Genomic DNA, 22,181 nt, shown 5'->3' on the forward strand with positions numbered 1-22,181 from the left:
GGTGGAAAAAAAAAATTCCTAAGGATATACTTGTTGAGAATCTATCCATATCCTATTTTAACAAATCTAAAATTCTCTAACCAATTAGACACCCCGAAAAACACAATTCTTAACAGCTAGCTATTTCGTTGCAAGAGATTTAATGTAAGAACTTTAGATCAATTGTCTTTAAAATTAAAATTGCATGCTTCCAGGGACCAGATGCTGGAAAGGAATAAGCTTACAAACATCAAAACTTGGTTCTGGTTGGAAAAGAAGAGAAAGGATAGAGCATCATCCTTGGAATTTGAAGAGTTTATAGTAGAGGAGGACAAGACAACAATGCATGCATAGTAAGGTAAGAAATAAATCTAAATTGAATAGGGATGATTTGAAAGAGTATGTGAGGCATAAGAAGGAGGAACGATTGATGAAATAATTATTGGTGCAATTGTTCTTAAGTCAAAGTTGATCAATTTGATTAAGCTTGAATTGGTTCGAGTTTGAGTTTCAATGTGTGACAATATGTGAGAGAAATCAAATAGGTTAAGGGATGACTGAATACTTGTCTATGGAAATCTTAACTAGAGGTTAGATAATAGAAAATCCTAACTGAATGTTAGGCAACGAAAAGTCCTAATTAGATGTTAGGTTAAGGGAGGACTGATACTTGTCTAGGAAGTCGTAACTGAAAGTTAGGCAACAGAAAGTCCTAACTGAAAATTAGGTAACGAAAAAGCCCTAGTAAGTGAAAATAGACAGTGAAAGTCCTAGCAGGGCTAAACAGTAAAAACCTAGTTATGAACTAGGCAATGGAAGTCCAAGCGGGACTATGCAGTGAATACCTAGTTAGGAACTAGATAATAGAAGTCCTAGCAGGGCTAGGAGGTAAACACCTAGTTGGAAACTAGGCAGTGGAAGTCCAGCAGGGATAGGCAAGGGAAAGTCTAAGTGGATCAAAGGTAGACTTGACATTTGGTGATCGGAAGTCAACGGGAGTTGGCACAAGATGAAAAGTTCAAATAGGTCAAGGGTTGACCGAACACAGAGTAAAAAATCTTAATAGGTCAAGAGTGACAAGATGCTAGGCAACAAGAAGTCTCAATATGTCACGCCCCGGAGGAGTCCCTGTCCGAGAAAAATTTCGGCAGCATCTCCCCTGTATGGCGGACAATCTGAAACTTTTCTACATCCTCATATACCTCAGCCGCAAGCGGCTGGAATAATAACATACAAATAAACCATCACCACGCGGTTTATATAAATATAAGCAAACTAAAACAGTAATACCATGACTCAAAATCAACCCTACTCAACTACACTCGTAAAGCTCAAATCCGATGAACTCACCTCTTCTGCCGTCTAGGCAGGCATGTAGTAGAATAAATCCAAATCACAACAAAGTTCATCAACGATAAGAATCCATACAAGATCCATAAGTAAAACAATCAAAAACAAAACAAGTTCAAAACATAGTCTAATAAAGAAGAAAATCAAAAGATCATTAATATCCTCGAGGTCTGCAGGGACTAGCAGCTGGAACTCTCTCCTAACAGCATCAACCTGAAAATATCAATAATAGAGGCGGGGTGAGTCCAACACTCAACAGGTACAACTGATATACAAAGTAAGGAAATAACACCTAGCACTAATCATGCGTACAGTCTCCTGATGTAATAAAGGTATATGCAAACTGAAGTAAACAGGAGAATACTGTACTAACCAGAACCTGGGTATAAGGACAAACAGTCCGAGTGGTATAGAAATCCTGTATGCATGTCAAACATAGGTATCCAAACAATATGCAGCATATAAATGCAGCAAACACAAACACAAGCAATAAATGCATCATGCATATAATGCCAATGATGCGTTCTGGTCACCCCTGACGCCAGTCGATCATCTCACACAATAGTGAGGCCGAGTGGGTAGGGCTGTGACAACCGTGCACTCTGTCGTCACTACTTCTGATGAGTGACCGAGTGGACGGGATGCTGTCGGAGTACACCTATCCTCCTACCCCAAATCATAAATGGGGGAGCGCAATGCTCTCATCTCCCGGTACACGATGACGGGGAGGAATCCCTGCCGGATAACACGTTGTGTCACACTACCCATGAGCGGACCAACGGTGCCTAACAGAGTCCCTGCTGCAACACACTCTGTCTGAATCGACCACTAACCCATGAGTGGTGGTGTGTGCAGATCCATATAACTGGCGATGTGCTCAACAATAATTGAGTGGACTATCGCACAGCATGCAATCATGCGAATGGTGCATATCACTAAGCATGGTAATATACTAAACCAATCTATGGACATATAACGATGTGCACCATAGTGAACAAATCATATTAAAGTACACTGATCAAATAAGCTATCAAACCTAGGTCCTGAACATGGTGAAACATGGTTATATCACTACCCCTATGAGCATGTGTAATCAGGTACATAACAACACGAAAAACAAACAATCAATCAAGCAGGTAACAAGTAATCGGGTAGTGATTAATCGAAACAAATGAGGAACATAATTAATGCAACTTGTTAATTTCATTACTATGCATATCAAAAACAATAAGTCAAAAGTACCCGCCTCCAATAAAATAGTCCAAATCTGACTCCGAGATACTCGTCTCGCGTCAATGTCCTGTAATAAATCGTACAATTTAGCTAAGTTTAATTATAACTCAAATAGTTAAACCAAACTATTTTCCTTCAAGAACCCTAATTAAATTAAACTCAAAATCAATTAGGATTAGCTCCATTAACCCTAACCATTCCACTATTCGATTTCAATTAAAACCTACACATGAATCCGAGTTAACATTTAATCCTAACACAAGTAGCAATCGCCTACAACGGAATTCAAAACCCTAACCCTTACCTCAAACTCACAGTCGTTACAAGAACCAATAGCCCCTGAATGGAGTGACTGTCCAACCACAGCACAACCCCACAGCAAGTTCTAATGCACCTCACGATCACAATTACAGCCTTGACTGCTAACCCACAGCATAAAACTTCACCTCACGGCTGGGATCACTGCTGGAAATCAAAATGCGACTGGATGGGGTTGCTGCCGGAAATCAGAAACACCCCACAAAGCACAAAAACCTCACCAATCCGTGACCTAGAGTAGCAGCAAGGAGAGGATCAAGATCAAGAGTAGAGATTACTTTCAAACAATAACCTAATTCCGACCAAACTTACCTCCATGATCAAATAGGGCACGGAATGTAACCACAGTGAGGGAGAAGGGAGAGAGAACCTCAGCGTTGGTTGCTCGCGTGGAGGAACAGTGACGCCGGCTGTCAGCACTCGGGCGGACTAAGGGTTCGGCTGGCGACTCCGAGAAAGAGAGGAAGAAGATCAACTGAGGGCTAGGTCTAGCCTCGTCCTCTGTCACGACCACACCCGATGTTGGTGGTCGGGCTATGGCACAGTGGGGCGCTGGAGTTCTTGTGGCCGGTGATCGGCATCGGCGTGCAGATCCAAAGAGGACTTAGGGCACGGCGGTCGGGGGTGGCCGGCGCTACTCGAGTGGCTGGCGATGGGAGATCGGCGCGGTGGAGAGTGAAGTCGGCTAGGGCACAGCGATGATCGGCAGATGAGAAGAAAAGAGGCGCTCCACGCCGTGAGAGGGAGAGGGAAAAGGCTCGGGAGAGGAGGGAAAAAGGAAACCGTCGTAGCCGGCGGTTAGGGCAGGGGGAGAGGGCGTCGAGCGCGTGCGGGGGGTCTCGGCGAGGAAGAAACAGAAAAAAGAAAATAAAGGAAAAGAAATTTATAAAATAAACAATTTCTCACTTAAATGGGTAGCCTAAACAGGCTTTTCCGGAACCCAAATTTTATCCCCGTTAACTCGTCCATACGAGCTCCGAAAAATTCCCAAAAAAATTTTCAAAAGTTTCGAAAAATTCCCTTATCAATATTTGCCTATTTTCGGTATTTTACATTCTCCCCCACTAATAAAAATTTGGTCCCCAAATTTTGTTATCTACCATCAGCAAACACTAATAACAGACAGAAAGTATAAATGCTGAACGGTAAATAAATCACATACCTCAAGTGAAAAGATGGGGATATCAAGCTCGGACAGTATCCTCGAGCTCCCAAGTAGCCTCCTCGTCCGAATGATGCTGCCATCCGACTTTAACCAGCCGGATAGTCTTGTTCCGCAACTGACGCTCTTTCCGATCCAAAATCCGTACCGGAACCTCCTCATAAGTGACGTCAGGCTGAACTGAAACTGGAATATCTGCCAGCACATGCGTCGGGTCGGGCACGTATCTCCGCAGCATAGATACGTGGAATACATCGTGGATGCCTGACAGGGACGGTGGTAGTGCTAGCCGGTAAGCTACCGCTCCGATCCTCTCCAAGATCTCAAAAGGGTCAATATACCGCGAAGCTAGCTTACCTCTAAAGCCAAATCTCTTCACCCCTTTCGTGGGTGAAACTCGCAGAAATACATGGTCGCCAACAGAGAACTCTAGTGGTCTGCGTCTCCGATCAGCATAACTCTTCTGGCGGTCCTGCGCCTCTGACATCCTCCGTCTGATAGTACGGACCAACTCTGCATCCTGCTGAACCCTATGAGGTCCCAACAACTGGGCCTCTCCAACCTCATCCCAAAGGACGGGTGTCCGACAAGGTCTACCATACAACGCCTCAAACGGTGCCATCTGGATAGCTGGATGAAAGCTGTTGTTGTAGGCAAACTCTACTAACGACAGATGGTCCTCCCAACTGCCTCCGAAATCCATAACACATGACCTCAGTAGGTCCTCTAAAGTCTGAATGGTCCGCTCTAACTGTCCATCTGTCTGTGGATGGAAAGCAGTACTGAAACGGAGCTGTGTGCCCAAGGTCTGCTGCAGACTCTGCCAGAAACGAGACGTGAACCGTGGATCTCTATCCGAAATGATACTCAATGGAACACCATGTAGTCGGATGACCTCTCGACAATACAGATCTGCCAATCGATCAAGGGAATCAGTCCTCCGAATCGCTAAAAAGTGCGCGGATTTGGTTAATCGATCAACGATTACCCAAATCGCGTCATGACCTCGTCGTGTCCTCGGCAACCCTACCACAAAGTCCATGGTAATGTGATCTCACTTCCACTCAGGAATAGGAATCCGCTGAAGTAATCCTACAGGTCTCTGGTGCTCAGCCTTCACCTGCTGACAAACAAGACATCTAGCTACGAAATCCGCGATGTCTTTCTTCATGACGTTCCACTAATAGGAACGCCTCAAGTCTCGATACATACGGGTCCCGCCTGGATGGACAGCAAATCATGAGCGATGAGCCTCCGAAAGTAACTCCTATAAGACTGGATGAGACTAAAGTATGCAAAATCTGCCTCGGAAGTGTATAACACCCTCCTCGTCTCGTGTGAACTTGGTCTGTTGTCCGGAAGCTATCTGGCTGCAAATAAACTGCAAATATTGATCAGCAGCCTAGAGCTCTCGTATCCTCGTCCTGATCAACGACTGAGCAACCATGGTAACCAGAGTACTCTGCTCTGTCTGTCCTTACCCCTCAAGGCCCAAATCGGAGGAACCCTAAATCAAGTCTGTTCCCACAATTCGGTGGCAAGCTAAAATCCCTCCGGACTTCCTGCTAAGAGCATCGACAACCTATATGGGAGCAGCGCTCCTCTATGAGCAATTTACAATATGTGGGAGCAACGCTCCACCACAACAATCCATAACATGTGAGAGCAATGCTCCACCACAACAATCCATAAATACCGCTAGAGCATTGGTAAGCCCAAATGGCATTACCAAAAACTCATAATGGCCGGAATATGACCACTCTCGTCTGGCAATCAACTGTGGCATGATATGCTGACAAACAATCTATGCCAAGAATAATATCAAAGTCGACCATTTCCAATACTAAAAGATCTACCGTAAGTATCAGGTTGCCAAAATCTAACGGGTAACCTCTGACCTCCTGAGTGACGTCCAAGGTATCACCGGACGATAGAAAGACGGTCAGTCGCTGTAGTCTAAGAGTAGGTAGTCTACATATGTTCCTTATATGCAGTCAATCGATGCGGTCTAAAAGTAGTGAGTCTACATATGTCATTTTCATTTTCATTATTATTTTTTATATATCCACCTATCAACATTCACATCCCTATTATCTTTGTTAAGCACTTTTTTTTTCTCATCTAGGATGCTGTACTTTGATTTAACATTCTGATAACACCACCAATTCAAATGGACCTAACTTGTTGTTATTGAGATTGACTTGAATGAATCAAACCTTAAAAGTGTTGTGAACATGGAGTGAATGTGTTTGTTTCGAAATTAAGATGGGCAAAGTTTCTAGAGCATGCTGCATGCATAAATCAGATCGACACTGGTACATTTTTTTTTCTATTGACAATGTAGCACTCAAATTACTATTTATTTTAGCAATTTATTTATTAGATAGTAAGGCATTGCTGAAAGATTGAGTTTGTTTCATGTTGTACAGACAGTTGATGTCTTTGCTATCATTGCTTTATCTGGTATTCTCAGCAAATTACTGAGCACTGGTACAGTTCTTGTCGTGACCAGTAATGTCACATCAATGAAGCTAATCTCAATATAGACTACATAATCTTTCCAAATGATTACTAACTAGTCCCACAAATTTCTATAAGTCTAACATGGATCTAGAATCACATAAATGTGTATATTGCTCGCTCCATATCTGTTGAGTTATAACTCAAATATCACTACAAGTAAATAGATTACTTAAATTACCTATATACCTATTTGTCGTCTGGAGATGTTTCGTCGATGTCCAGTCCCCATTTTACCTCAAAATTCCAAACGAGAAATCGTCGAAAATCCATATAAATCCAAAACGGAAGTCCGAATATAACCATAATGAAAATCCGTATAAACCAAAATAGATATCCAAAAATCTAGAACACCAAAAGCAGGTATCATAAGCCTACTCTGATACCAATAAATTGGTATCAGATAAATCTCGAAAATCCTACACACGAAAATCAAACAAGTATCGCCAAATTTTGGCGCTCTGATACCATATAAATTGGTATCAGGTTATCCCAAATATCCAAAATATGAAAACAACGATCGTAAAACTTTAGCTCTGATACCACTAAATTGTCACTCCCCGGAGGAGTCCCTGTCCGAGAAAAATTTCGGTAGCATCTCCCCTGTACGGCGGACAATCTGAAACTTTTCTACATCCTCATATACCTCAGCCACATGCGGCTGGAATAATAACATATAAATAAACTATCACCATGCAGTTTATATTAATATAAGCAAACCAAAGCAGTAATACCATGACTCAAAATCAACCCTACTCAACTACACTCATAAAGCTCAAATCCGATGAACTCACCTCTTTTGCCGTCTAGGCAGGCATGTAGTAGAATAAATCCAAATCACAACAAAGTCCATCAATGATAAGAATCCATACAAGATCCATAAGTAAAACAATCCAAAACAAAACAAGTTCAAAACATAGTCTAATAAAGAAGAAAACCAAAAGATCATTAATATCCTCGAGGTCTGCAGGGACTAGCAGCTGGAACTCTCTCTTGACAGCATCAACCTGAAAATATCAACAATGGAGGCGGGGTGAGTCCAACACTCAGCAGGTACAACTGATATACAAAGTAAGGAAATAACACCTAGCACTAATCATGCGTACAGTCTCCTGATGTAATAAAGGTATATGCAAACTGAAGTAAACAGGAGAATAATGTACTAACCAGAACCTGGGTATAAGGACAAACAGTCCGAGTGGTATAGAAATCCTGTATGCATGTCAAACATAGGTATCCAAACAATATGCAGCATATAAATGCAGCAAACACAAACACAAGCAATAAATGCATCATGCATATGATGCCAATGATGCGTCCTGGTCACCCCTGACGCCAGTCGATCATCTCACACAATAGTGAGGCCGAGTGGGTAGGGCTGTGACAACCGTGCACTCTGTCGTCACTACTCCTAATGAGTGACCGAGTGGACGGGATGCTGTCGGAGTATACCTATCCTCCTACCCCAAATCATAAATGGGGGAGCGCAATGCTTTCATCTCCCGGTACACGATGACGGGGAGGAATCCCTGCCGGATAACACGTTGTGTCACACTACCCATGAGCGGACCAACGGTGCCTAACAGAGTCCCTGCTGCAACACACTCTGCCTGAATCAACCACTAACCCATGAGTGGTGGTGTGTGCAGATCCATGTAACTGGCGATGTGCTCAACAATAATGGAGCAGACTATCGCACAGCATGAAATCATGCGAATGGTGCATATCACTAAGCATGGTAATATACTAAACCAATCTATGGACATATAACGATGTGCACCATAGTGAACAAATCATATTAAAGTACACTGATCAAATAAGCTATCAAACCTAGGTCCTGAACATGGTGAAACATGGTTATATCACTACCCCTATGAGCATGTATAATCAGGTACATAACAACACGAAAAACAAACAATCAATCAAGCAGGTAACAGGTAATTGGGTAGTGATTAATCGAAACAAATGAGGAACATAATTAATGCAACTTGTTAATTTCATTACTATGCATATCAAAAACAATAAGTCAAAAGTACCCGCCTCCGATAAAATGATCCAAATCTGACTCCGAGATACTCGTCTCGCGTCAATGTCCTGTAATAAATCGTACAATTTAGCTAAGTTTAATTATAACTCAAATAGTTAAACAAAACTATTTTCCTTCAAGAACCCTAATTAAATTAAACTCAAAATCAATTAGGATTAGCTCCATTAACCCTAACCATTCCACTATTCGATTTCAATTAAAACCTACACATGAATCCGAGTTAACATTTAATCCTAACACAAGTAGCAATCGCCTACAGCGGAATTCAAAACCCTAACCCTTACCTCAAACTCACAGTCGTTACAAGAACCAATAGCCCCTGAATGGAGTGACTGTCCAACCACAGCACAACCCCACAGCAAGTTCTAATGCACCTCACGATCACAATTACAGCCTTGACTGCTAACCCACAGCATAAAACTTCACCTCACGGCTGGGATCACTGCTGGAAATCAAAATGCGACAGGATGGGGTTGCTGCCGGAAATCAGAAACACCCCACAAAGCACAAAAACCTCACCAATCCGTGACCTAGAGTAGCAGAAAGGAGAGGATCAAGATCAAGAGTAGAGATTATTGTCAAACAATAACCTAATTCCAACCTAGCCCTAGCCCTCAGTGGGGCGCTGGAGTTCCTGTGGTCGGTGATCGGCGTCGGCGTGCAGATCCAAAGAGGACTTAGGGCACGGCGGTCGGGGGTGGTCGGCGCTACTCGAGTGGCTGGCGATGGGAGATCGGTGCGGCGGAGAGTGAAGTCGGCTAGGGCACAGTGACGATCGGCAGATGAGAAGAAAAGAGGCACTCCACGCCGTGAGAGGGAGAGGGAAAAGGCTCGGGAGAGGAGGGAAAAAGGAAACCGCCGTAGCCGGTGGTTAGGGCAAGGGGAGAGGGCGTCGGGCGCGTGCGGGGGGTCTCGGCGAGGAAGAAACAGAAAAAAGAAAATAAAGGAAAAGAAATTTATAAAATAAACAATTTCTCGCTTAAATGGGTAGCCTAAACAGGCTTTTCCGGAACCCAAATTTTATCCCCATTAACTCGTCCATACGAGCTCCGAAAAATTCCCAAAAAAATTTCCAAAAATTTCGAAAAATTCCCTTATCAATATTTGCCTATTTTTGGTATTTTACACAATAAGTCACAAATGACTTTAGGGTTAGACAAAGGAACCCTAAACTTAATTTCAAAATTTAGGTTTGGGTAATCGATTTAACTCAATCAAATAGCCCAAGGACAATCGATTAAGCATACTGCCTAATCGATTAGGACGATTAGATTGATTGCCTAATTGATTGGGAGGTTTTCGTGAAGCACAGTAAGGCTCTGAATCGATTGGCTAATCAATTAGGCCTTATGTTAATCGATTAGGACAATCGATTAAAGGTGTTTTCCATGAGAATAAAATAGCTTGGAATCAATTGGGGCAATTGATTCAGGCTTCACCAATCGATTAGAGTAATCGATTGAAACATGTTCGCGAGAGCATGGTAGGTGCTCAATTGGGAAATCGATTGACAGATTCTCGTGAGAACAGAAAGCTTCTGAATTGATTGTAAAATCGATTAGAAATTGTTGCATCAAATATTATGGGTCACTAATTGATTAGTTAGGCAAAAAAGAGTTATTTTGCAAGTTTTGAACGGTCAACCTGATATGGCAATCGATTAGGAGATGTTGAAACAATTCTAAAAAAGTGTTTTCATGAGGATTTAAAACACACTCATTTACACTAGTTCTTGAGGGCATGGAGGAGAAGTGTTATTGCATTTCCAACCACCAAGAGGCAATCCAAAGCAACAAGCAAGCATCCAAAGCAAAGAATTCATTGTAAAGTGTTATGCTTTCATTTTTCATTCATTTTTGGTGTTGCTTGAATTTTGTTCTTATGATAATAGTTTGTGCGAGACTTCTCTACTTCCAAAAAGTTTCAAGAAGGAGAAATTTCATAGTGGATGAGATCGTGAGAGCTAGACCCTTGGATTACTTAAGAAGGTGGAGACCAAGTAAAACAAAGGTGTTAATATTGCTTCAAGTTTTCCTAGGTAAATCATCTTCAAAGAAGTGAATGAAGCTATTCACCCCCTCTAGCATTGCTTCAAGGTCAAGTCTTGAAGCTGTAAATTTTAAAAAGTCAAAGGACTCATCATTCTCAACTTCAAAATGGACTTCTGAAATGGATTCGAGTACAACACCCGAGCACCTCTGCCATTTAGATTGGGAGGTTTTGATTTTTAGAGATTAAGGGTCAAAAAAATTTTCATGATGGAGTTAGAGCAATGATTTGCTCTAATGGAGGGATTTCAAGCTCTAACAAATAGCAAAGAGAAGCTCCTCAAGAAGAAGAAATGGACTAAGGATAAGAGGCTAATGACAAGGTAGCCAAATTGTTAGTTAATTTATTACCAAACATCATCTTGTGAAAACTTAAAGAATATCAAGATACCAAAAAGCTATGGAGCAAGTTGACAAAGCTTCATGAACATCCAACCTCAATGCAAAGTGAAGCTAAATCCAAAGAGGAAGACTTATTGGATGAAGAACATGAGGTTTCAGAGGTTGAAAGATGCTCAACATCCAAGAATGAAGTTGAAGAGACATCTACCTCAAGGATTGAGAGAAAGTGTAGTTCATTACCACCGAAACAAGAAGAAATCTCGACATCCAAATCAAATAAAGAATCATATGTGCCCCTATCAGTAAAGAAGGTACAACAATTTTAATTTATAAAAATAAAAATCATATTATATGCTTTGAGTGTAAGGAGAATGGATACTATAAGAACATGTATCCAAGATTAGTCAAAAAGAAGACTGAAGTGGCACCTAAGATGAAGGAAAAATCAGAAGTCAACCCCATGATATGAAAGGGCAAAGAGTAAATTGTATACTTCTCTTTCAATCAAAAGGAACATTATTGGAATTAATATCCAAAGGGAAGGAATCCGACCAAAAATAAAGGAGAAAGCTCAAATCAAGGGGGATCTTCCAAGGGCAAAACTAAGGTACCATACTTATTTAAGTCATGATAAGATACATGCCAGAATAACTTTTATGATTTTAGAGCATATTATTATGAAAATAGGAAGCATGATAATCCTAAGGAGAATTATAATTCATATCATGCTTGAACAATCCTACCTAAGGATAGGAAGGTAAGAAATAATTTAGACAAGAATTCTAAGGATGTTAGATATATGCCTAAAAGGAAAAATACTTAAGAAAATCATGAAAAATCAAAATTTAAAGATTTAAGGTTTGAAAATCAAGTCTTGAGGTTAAAACTTGAAAATTTGAAGAAGAGCCTAGAGAAAATGACAAATAATATTAAAGGGTCTAAAAAGCAAAACTTTAGGTAAGGAAGACAAGAATCATTTATGGAAAGGTTTGGGATTAAAACCTAAGTCCAAGGAACGCATAGCCTCTTACCATAAAGTTTCATAAGCTATAGAACTAACCCTAGGTATAGGAGTCAAGCCAAGATTACAAGGTAAGTTATCTCTAGAGTTGACCCTAAGAAGACTAGTATGACTAAGGATTTTAATAAGTCAAAGAAAGTCAATAGGAAGATTTCTAGGAAAGTTATTCCTAGTGAGTACCTAGAACATCCAAGGAGTGTAGGATCGATGACGTGCTAGAGGGGGTGAATATCACTCGTGGTTAATTCGTTCGTTTCAGAAAACACACAAAATACGTAATGGAATAACGAAGGAGAATGAGAGCAATGCTAACACAGTTTTCTTTTACTTGATTCGGAGCCTGTGATGACTCCTACTCCAAGGCCCGCAATCGTTGATCACTTTCGGTGGGCAATCACTAATAGTTTGAATAAAGATTACAAAACTTGAAGTATAATATAGCAAAGCTACTGATAACAATAGAATTAGAAGTCTTTCATCAGTTGTCAGAGCAGCGTTGAAGAGAGCAGCAGTTGTTTGTTCTTAATGTTGGAAATTGTGTTGTTGAAGCAACTGGTTGAGCCCTCCTTAAATAGTCAAGCTAGGCCTGATCCAGATCCACTAATCTCAGGATCAAGTTTGACTCGTCGCTGATCGATCGACCGATCCCCTGGTTCGGTAGACCGATCCCCTGGTTCGGTAGACCGATCCTGCCTGAATCAGTCTGTCTTCTATCCAGATTCGGCTTCGGATGAGTCCTCGTTCGGTCGACCGATCCTACCATTCGGTTGATCGATCCTGCCGTTCGGTCGACCGATCCCACTATACTCGCTAGCTTATCTGGTCTGATCCAATCAATCCAGCCTGATTTCGATCACCGTATATCCACTGTTCGATTGACCGATCCTTCGATCGAATCTGGTCAGCTGGCTGGAAATTAACTATGTTGTATTGGGGTTCGATCGACCGATCCAGCTGTTCGGTCGACCGATCAAAGCTAAGTCTGACCCTGCACAGTTGTTAGTTTCCTGCAAAACAGAGTTAGACAAAATAGTAAATAATATATAAATAAATAACTTGACAGCCTTCAGACTGTCCGGTTCTGATTTCATATTTCCTCTAGTAATCCTAGATCAAAGCGATGCTTACTGTTCCCTCAACGGGGAACGTGTCCTCACCTACTCCTCTCAGAAGAGATTACCTATCGCCAAACCAGTCCTCCAGACCAACTGGACTTTCTGCCTAGGGTTACCACCCCCTAAGGTTTTCCATAACCTAGGGTTACCGCCCCTAAGACCTAGGGTTACCACCCCTAAGACCTAGGGTTACCTCCTCCTAGGATTTTCGTAGGACCTAGGGTTATCACCCCCTAGGGTTTTGCATCTGCCTAATCGCAACTAGGACTTTCCATCACCTAGGGTTACCGCCCCTGGGATATAGGGTTACCACCTGCATAACCGCGGCTAGAACTTTTACCTAAGACAACTTAGAACTTTCCTGCAAGCTCAATCAACCATGTTAGATCACAAGACAACTTAACTTTAGACCTTTTGACATAATCAAAACATAAGTTCGATCATCTGATGCTTCCCGCACCAATAAGGAGCAGCAATAGGTATTAGGTTCTTAAGAGTGTGATCTCTTCACACTAAATGGGTTTAGAGTGTATTTACTCTAATTAGAAGGGTAATTAACTCAACCATGGTGAAGTTGGCACCTTAGGACATTTTCAAGGTATTATAATACATTGAAAATGAGAAGTTGATGTTTACTCTTAAAGAGTAAAAGTGTGTCAATAAAAATTTAAGCTATTGAGATTAATCAAATTGGCACAAATAGGATGGGATTTACAAATGTATCAAATTGAGACTTTCGCACATTCTAGGAAGATGAGGGAACTTAGGCTTATTTTGATTGAGAGATTAGTTGATAATACTTAGATAGAAAATTTCTTTATGCTATAATTATCATATTTTGTGTGCCCTATCATATGTCATGACAACGTATTTTATACTCATATTGTTATGAAAAATGCTAATGTCATGTCATACATACATTATTTAGCTATAATAGTTTTTCGTTTAAAAAATATTCATTTGATGTATGTCATAATCATTATCTTGCATTGTTTTAAATTCCTTTTAATTAAGGACAATAGCATAAATTAGCATCCTAGGTAGAATGCTTAAAGTTAAAATACCTAGATAGAGATGCATGATCCCTTAGTTTAGGAGAAACCTATTTTACATCTCATAAACACTATAGAATTGACTTATATGTGTATTGAGATAAGTTAGATATAAATGAGATATTAGGAGGATGAATAAGACTCAAGATGTTGATTTAATACATCTAATTGAGTTTTAGTTTCATCAAAACACATGATTATGTAATATTAAATTATAGGAAAAGTTAATGTGCAAGTCATGTGAATCTATCCCAAAGGTCATGGTTAGAAACTATTTTTGAAAATTATTTCAAAATCATTTTAAAAAATTATGGTGAAGTCTATTTGTTGATAGGAATCGTCGTTGATAAGTTAGATGTAAAGTTAGAGTGAAACATTAAATTTTTTAATGATTTTTAATTTTATATCATTCTTTAAAAATGAGACTTATTTTTATAGAAAATTATTTTCCCTTATACATGACTTATCTATGCTAAATTTCAGGATTTTTTTAATATCATAGAATTATTTATAGGTTTCTGAAATTGAGTTTAAAATTAAATTCAAAAATCAAAACCTCAATCAATTAGGCACGTCAATCGATTGGTACATGCTATAATTGATTGGTAGTGGGAGTTAATCAATTCACACAAGCTGTAATCGATTATTAGTTGAAACTAATCCATTAGCATGACTATATTGTTGGAGCAATCTAGTGTGACCCTAGGTTTTGATGTTTAGGAGAAGGTTTAACTTAAGTTTATTGTTATATTTGATATACATTGTGAGTGTGCAGGATACAGGTACAACAAGGAGAGTCCAAGTGTGATCTTGGCAAAGGAAGAAAGTCTAAGGATGAGTCTTGGTGGTGTAAGTCCAAGCTTGTAGTCTTGGCAACGTAAGTCCAAGTATGACTTGGCAATGGATGAAGTCCCGGAGGCGCGACCTCTTGGCAAAGGAAGACCCGACAATAATAACAAGGTCGATGGAAGCTCCAGAAGGCAAGACGTGAAGGATGGGGAGACATCTGAGGGATACAAGGCTAATGGAGGAGGCTAGAAAGCTAGGTTTAGGTTGTGCGGGCAAAGACGAGTGCATAAGAGACTGCACTCAGGGTAAAATTCTAATGTTACTATAACAGTGTTGTAGTGTTACTGTAGCAGTCGACTGGTATTTTCATTAGTCGACTAATAGCCGACCGTTGGCTTATAATGGTCGAATTTCACTTAAGACCAGTCGACTGATGGTAGGAAACACAGCTAGGTGTTTCCTCCCGAGCTCTATTAAAGAGAGTTCGGGGTGCTTGACCATAGTTGACAAAAATAGAGGTGATTAACTCCTATTAGAGTCTCCAAGGTCTTCTTGAGTGATCAAGAACTTATGTGAGTTTGTGGCGAGATTTCTCCACCCACAAGGAGCTACTCGAGCTAGCTGAAGGTTTTCCGATGAGTCATCCACCGACGGATCGGGATCATCGACCTTACAGACAGCCGTGGAGTAGGAACTTCATCTTCGAACCACGTTAAACAACGTGTTAGGTTTGCCTTCTTTTGTTAGTGTTTGTCTTGTATTTCCGTTGTGCACAATAACCCTTGTAGAAAGTAACGTTTTGGGTGAGACACTATTCACCCCCCCTCTAGCGACGTCAAGGTCCCAACATATATTTTGGCTGAAATGTTAAATTTCAATCCATTAAGCAATGTTTCATCAATTTAGCTATCTCTAACCCTCTTCTAACCCTCTGAAGTGCTTAGGTAAACATATAAGGGTAATTTTCTCAATAAAAATGAGAAAGGAATGATTAAAAGAAACTAATTTAGAATTAAGAAGGAGGTTTAGATTCAAGATTGAATTTTTAATCTCATAACTTTAATTTTGGAATTTCATGAAGATTGGTAAAAGTGTTGTTGCATGAAGATTTGAGGAGCACAAAAAATAAATAAATAACACATGTACAAAATGGAAAAACTCAATGCAATCCTTAGAAAATAAAGATCGCAACAAGATCAAATCAGTCATTATCATTTATCAAGAACTAAATAAGAGTCTTTTTAGACATAGAGCAAAAGAAAAAATAATTCATATTTTTCATCACCTAAACTAGTACAATTGTAAATGGTAGAATGGAGATAAAGAAAAAATTGAACAATTTATGACTGTAAATACATCTAAATAAAAGCTAAACTTAATTTTATCAAGTGAAATGGTAGAGGTATTTAACTCGAATTGCTCAAAAATAATAAATCCTTCATTTCGATCCAACACAATACAAACAAATGCATTGTAGGTACAGCGGAGGCTGGCAAAAGGGGGTGAATTGCCTGCAAATAAAAATTATACCCTCCTCGTGCTTTCAACTCAACTAGTGCAATAGTAAATAAAATGATAAAGCAATAAAGAAATAAGAAGACAGGAATTTAACCTGCTTACAACCAAGAGAGTTGTTAATCCAGGGCAGTAAGAAAAACGCAATAGAAAAATCTCCTTTGCTGAAGGCGGAGAAGCCTTTTACACACTAACGGCTCAGAACTATTGCTAGGAAGTTGTTACAGAGTTGAATGAATAATCGATGTGGAATTCCTAGCTCCAGGGGCCTTTAAATAGTCTCTGGAAATCTGATCATGAGGGTTCAGGGCGCCTCCAATAGGGGTCTAAGGCGCCTCCATCGAATGGGTGGATAAAACTTTATCCAAAAGCTCAACGTTCAATTCTGCCGAGTCCAAGGCGCCTTCAACAGGGGTTGAAGGCGCCCTCAAGCTGGAGGCGCCTCCAAGCCTGATGGAGGCGCCCTCAGGCTTGGAGGCGCCTCCAAGCTGGCTGGCAACTTTTCCAGCTTGGTTGCTTCTTTGCTTTGTCTTCCGAAGTCTCGTTCTTTTGGGTGATTCCGGCCAACCGAAATAGGGCTCACCCGAACCCAATTTCCGGCCTTCTCCTCGAGCAGGCTTCCATCTGGCTTCTCGTCCCTCGAACGCCGCACACGTTCTTCTCGTCCACCGGAGTACTCTTCCGCAGCTCTCTCGTCCTTCAGACGCACGGAGCCCGTCGGCTCCCTTCCCGTATCGTCCTTCTCGCTAGTTGTGTCTTCCGCTCGACTTTCTGTGCTCCTAAGCTCCTGCACACTCAGACACATGAATCAAACACAAAGAAGGACCTAACCAACTTGGTTGATCACATCAAAACACCCACGAGGACCAACAATCTCTCCCTTTTTGATGTGCATCAACTCAAGTTCAAGTTAGGGTAAAAATAAACAGAAAAGTAATTTTTTAAAAGAAAATTACTAAACTAACATGTCAAGCATAAATTTGTAATTAATAAAATTGCAACTCGGTTTAGAAAAATATTTAAAAATTTTAATTTTCCATTTTTCTAACTCCCCCTAAACTTATACTGTTTTCTCTCCCCCTTTGATCACAGAAAAAATGGGGTAACAGAGAAAAAAAAATTTAGCAAAAATGTCTAAGTTTCTAATTTCAAAACAATTTCTAAGTCAAAAAATTGATTTTTTTTTTTAAAAAATCCTAAGTAAAACTTTTCAAAGTATTTTTTTAATTCTAATTTGAATGCTTTTATCATGAAGTTAATTAAACATTTTTATTTCGATATTTCGACTTCCAGGTCGTAGCGAGGCACTAGGTCTTCTTGGTTATTGGAGCAACAACCACTTCCTTAGACAAAGCTTCTATAAAGAAACTCAAAGTTTAATTTTCTCACTGTAAGCTTTTAATTAAATAAATTAATTTAGCACAGATTTCGGAATCCAATAGAGGTTCCTTCCTACAGGGTTATTCAAAAATTTAGAGGGTACATAGTTTTTGGGCACTCTTCTAAGTTGGCCCTGATGTTTTCTAATGTACCAATTCAATTTTTCATAAATTCTAACTTTTGATTTTGGAAATATATTTAGGCATGCATCATTATCTTTCAATTTCTTAATTTCAACTTTTAATTTTTCATTTTCTAATTTTAGATTATCATACATTTCTAGTGGGCATGCTTTTGCTAGGTTTAATTTCAATTCAGCATTTTCTTTTTCTAATTTGAATAAATCTCTAGAAAGACATTTAATAAATTGAAAGGACTGAGTCGGGGTTAGGTTACGTACCCTCTTACCTGACTCGGTACGATTCTCCCCCTTCATCGTCACTTTTTTCTTCTGATGATCCTCCCCATTCATCTATGCTCATCTCTGAACTTAAGTCATCTTCAGGAAGATGGTTGGCTGCTAGCGCTAATCCGGAGAAGACTTCAATGTTTGATTTGAAAGAAGACGAATCTGACCAGGTGGCCTTCAGATTCTTGTGCTTGGAGGATTCTGGTTTCTTGTACTTTGACTTTTCCTTCTCTTTCCCCTTTTTCTTCAAGTCCGGGCAGTCATCTTTGATGTGCCCTTCTTCGTTGCAGTTGTAGCAACGGACCGTCCTTTTTCTTTGCTGATGCCTCTTTGTCTGCGATCTAAATTTATTAGATTTAAAAAATTTATTGAAGCGTCTTACCAGTAGTGCCGCTTCGGATTCGTCGACCGAGACTTCGGAGTCAGAACCGTTTATTCTTGCCTTTAAGGCAATGTTTTGACTAGTCTTTTCTACTCCATTGGGCTCTGCAACTCGAGATTCGTGAAGTTCAAAAGTAGAAAATAGTTGTTCTAGAGTACTTACCTCGAAGTCCTTAGAGATGTAGTACGCATCTACTAAGGAGGCCCACTCTGGAGTTCTGGGGAAGGCGTTGAGCGTGTACCGGATCGAGTCCCGGTTCTTTACTTCTTCTCCAAGGTTGCTTAATTGCGTGATCAGCTCTTTAATCCTCGCTTGGAGTTGCGCTACCTTCTTGCCTTGGTTCATCCGGAGGTTCGTCAACTAGGTCCGGAGGATGTCGCGCCTTGCTAGCTTCACTTCGAAGGTACCTTCGTGAAGCTCCAGGAATTTTTCCCAGAGATCTTTCGCGGAGTCGTAGCTTCCGATCCAATTTACCTCCTGAGGTGGCAGAACGCTGAGCAGATGGAACTCAACCTTTCCATTGGCGACAAAATCGGCTTGCTCCTTTTTGCTCCACATGTTTTCTTCTTTATCTTTCGGCGCTGCATATCCATATTTCATTATTAAAAGTATATCAAATTCAGTTTTAAAAAATACCTCCATTTTTCGCTTCCATGTGGCGAAATCTCCGTCGAACTTTGGAGGATGAATATTTGCTCCGGCCATCGTCTTGATCGTTGTGCTTCAGTCGGCGGTTAGTCCTTCTGAAGTGGTCTGGCTCTGATACCAAGTGTAGGTACAACGGAGGCCGACAAGAGGGGGGTGAATTGCCTGCAAATAAAAATTATACCCTCCTCGTGCTTTCAACTCAACTAGTGTAATAGTAAATAAAATGATAAAGCAATAAAGAAATAAGAAGATAGGAATTTAACCTGGTTCCAACCAAGAGAGTTGTTAATCCAGGGCAGTAAGAAAAGCGCAGTAGAAAAATCTCCTTTGTTGAAGGCGGAGAAGTCTTTTACACACTAATGGCTCAAAACTATTGCTAGGAAGTTGTTACAGAGTTGAATGAATAATCGATGTAGAATTCCTAGCTCCAGGGGCCTTTAAATAGCCTCTGGAAATCTGATCTCGAAGGTCCAGGGTGCCTCCAACAGGGGTCCAAGGCGCCTCCATCGAGTGGGTGGATAAAACTTTATCCAAAAGCTCAACGTTCAATTCTACCGGGTCCGAGGCGCCTTCAAAAGGGGTTGAAGGCGCCCTCAAGCTAGAGGCGCCTCCAAGCCTGATGGAGGCACCTCCAAGCTGGCTGGCAGCTTTTCTAGCTTGGTTGCTTCTTTGCTTCGTCTTCCGAAGTCTCGTTCTTTTGGGTGATTCCGGCCAACCGAAATAGGGCTCACCCGAACCCAATTTCCAGCTTTCTCCTCGAGCAGGCTTCCATCCGGCTTCTCGTCCCTCGAACGCCACGCACGTTCTTCTCGTCCACCGGAGTACTTTTCCGCAGCTCTCTCGTCCTTCGGACGCACCGAGCCCGTCGGCTCCCTTCCCGTGTCGTCCTTCTCGCTAGCTGCGTCTTCCGCTCGACTTCCTGCGCTCCTAAGCTCCTGCACACTCAGACACAGGGATCAAACACAAAGCAGGACCTAACCAACTTGATTGATCACATCAAAACACCCACGGGGACCAACATGCATCAGCATTTGAATTAGTCAAGCAAGGAGCATAGTAGCACCAGCCAGATCAGCATAATAGTGTTAGGTGTGGTTTCTCTTCCACACCTAATGAGCGAGAGAAGCACAGAGAGAGAGAGTTGGAAAAGGGAAAGAGGGGAAACTCAAAAAAAAAAAACTAGTATTTTTATTTTGCATTGTATGAATAAGATAAAAAAAATTTTAAATCATGTTCTTATTGATCAAAGGAGAAAACATCACCAACACAAGAGAAACATAACGAGAGAAGGTTAGGATTGAGAGATATTGAAAAGGAATAGATTAGATCTTATAAAATAACATACATACTTAAAAATAAATTTAAAATGTTAAAAAAAAAGACCCCCTTTATAACTTTATTCATTGGAACCATAATAAGACCTTTGTGAAATTCCAAACTTTAATTAGGAAATAAGATCATGTAAATTTTTAATCACATGGGCCCTATACTTTTCCATTCTCTTAAAAAATATATACATAAAAATATATTTAATATATTAAAAATAATAGCCTCAATTTTTAAAAAATAAGATGGTACAAATCTTTTATGATGTATGTCATATTCTTCGGGTAAATTTGCATGCAGACCCCATTGGCAAACATAAATTTACATGCAGTCCCCATTGGAATAAATCTTTGTTTCCACTCCCTAGTCAAATATACTTACCTAATTGCTCCTGATATTTTATGTATAAAAAGTCTAAAAATGAGTATAATTCCTCTTAAATTCAGTACATTAAACTAGAATCTAATATATTTTCTATCAAATTGAGCACGATTCTTTTTCCACCTCAATTGGATGGAAAACTAGATTTTTTTAAAAATGGTACTCAATTGGATGAAAAATATACTAGATTTTCTTTAAATGGTGTTGAATTTAGGAGGAATTATATTAAGTAGGAAAAAAGTCGTACTCAATTTAATAGAAAATATACTCAATTCTAGTTTAAAATACTGAATTTAATAGGAATTATACTCATTTTTAGACTATTTATACCTAAAAAATATGAAGGGTAATTTTAATAGAAAATATACTTGAATATACTAGATTTTCTTTAAATGATACTCAATTGGATAGAAAATATACTAGATTTTCTTTAAATGATACTTAATTGGATAGAAAATATACTAGATTTTCTTTAAATAGTATTGAATTTAGGAGGAATTATATTAAAATAGGAAAAAAAAAATATGCTCAATTTAATAGAAAATATACTTGATTCTAGTGTAAAATGCTGAATTTAAGAGGAATTATACTCATTTTTGGATCTTTTGGACCTAAAAAATCTGAGAGACAATTAAGTCACAATATTTGCATGAGAGAGTTGAAGCAAATAAAACTTTGCTTGCAGGGAGTGGAAATAAAGTTTTTTATGAGTGGAGATTTTATGTAAAATTCAAATTATGATTGGAGATTTTTCTCTACTTTATCCATATTCTTTTCCATTGTCTTAAAATATATATATATATATATATATATATATATATATATATATATATATATATATATATATATATATATATAGGGTCCCTAGACATAGGCCTTAATGTCTTTAGCCGGCCTGGAATCTTGTAAAGCTAAATCAATTGAGATAGTTAATTCCTTAAATAGTTTACTTGATAAATCAAAAAATAAGAACAAAATTTTGGAAAAGGAAATTTCCGTGTTAGAAGAAAAACTTAGTCATACAGTTGTTTGTGATAAATTACATGACATTAAGATTCAAAAACTAGAATTATACAATGAGTCATTGAAAAAGTAAATTGATTCTATAAGATTGGCATTAGAGAAATTTATCATAGATTCATAATGTTAATTTTTAGTTAAAGG

Source organism: Zingiber officinale, chromosome 7A, assembly GCF_018446385.1.
Source record: "Zingiber officinale cultivar Zhangliang chromosome 7A, Zo_v1.1, whole genome shotgun sequence".
In the NCBI taxonomy this organism is placed as follows: domain Eukaryota; kingdom Viridiplantae; phylum Streptophyta; class Magnoliopsida; order Zingiberales; family Zingiberaceae; genus Zingiber; species Zingiber officinale.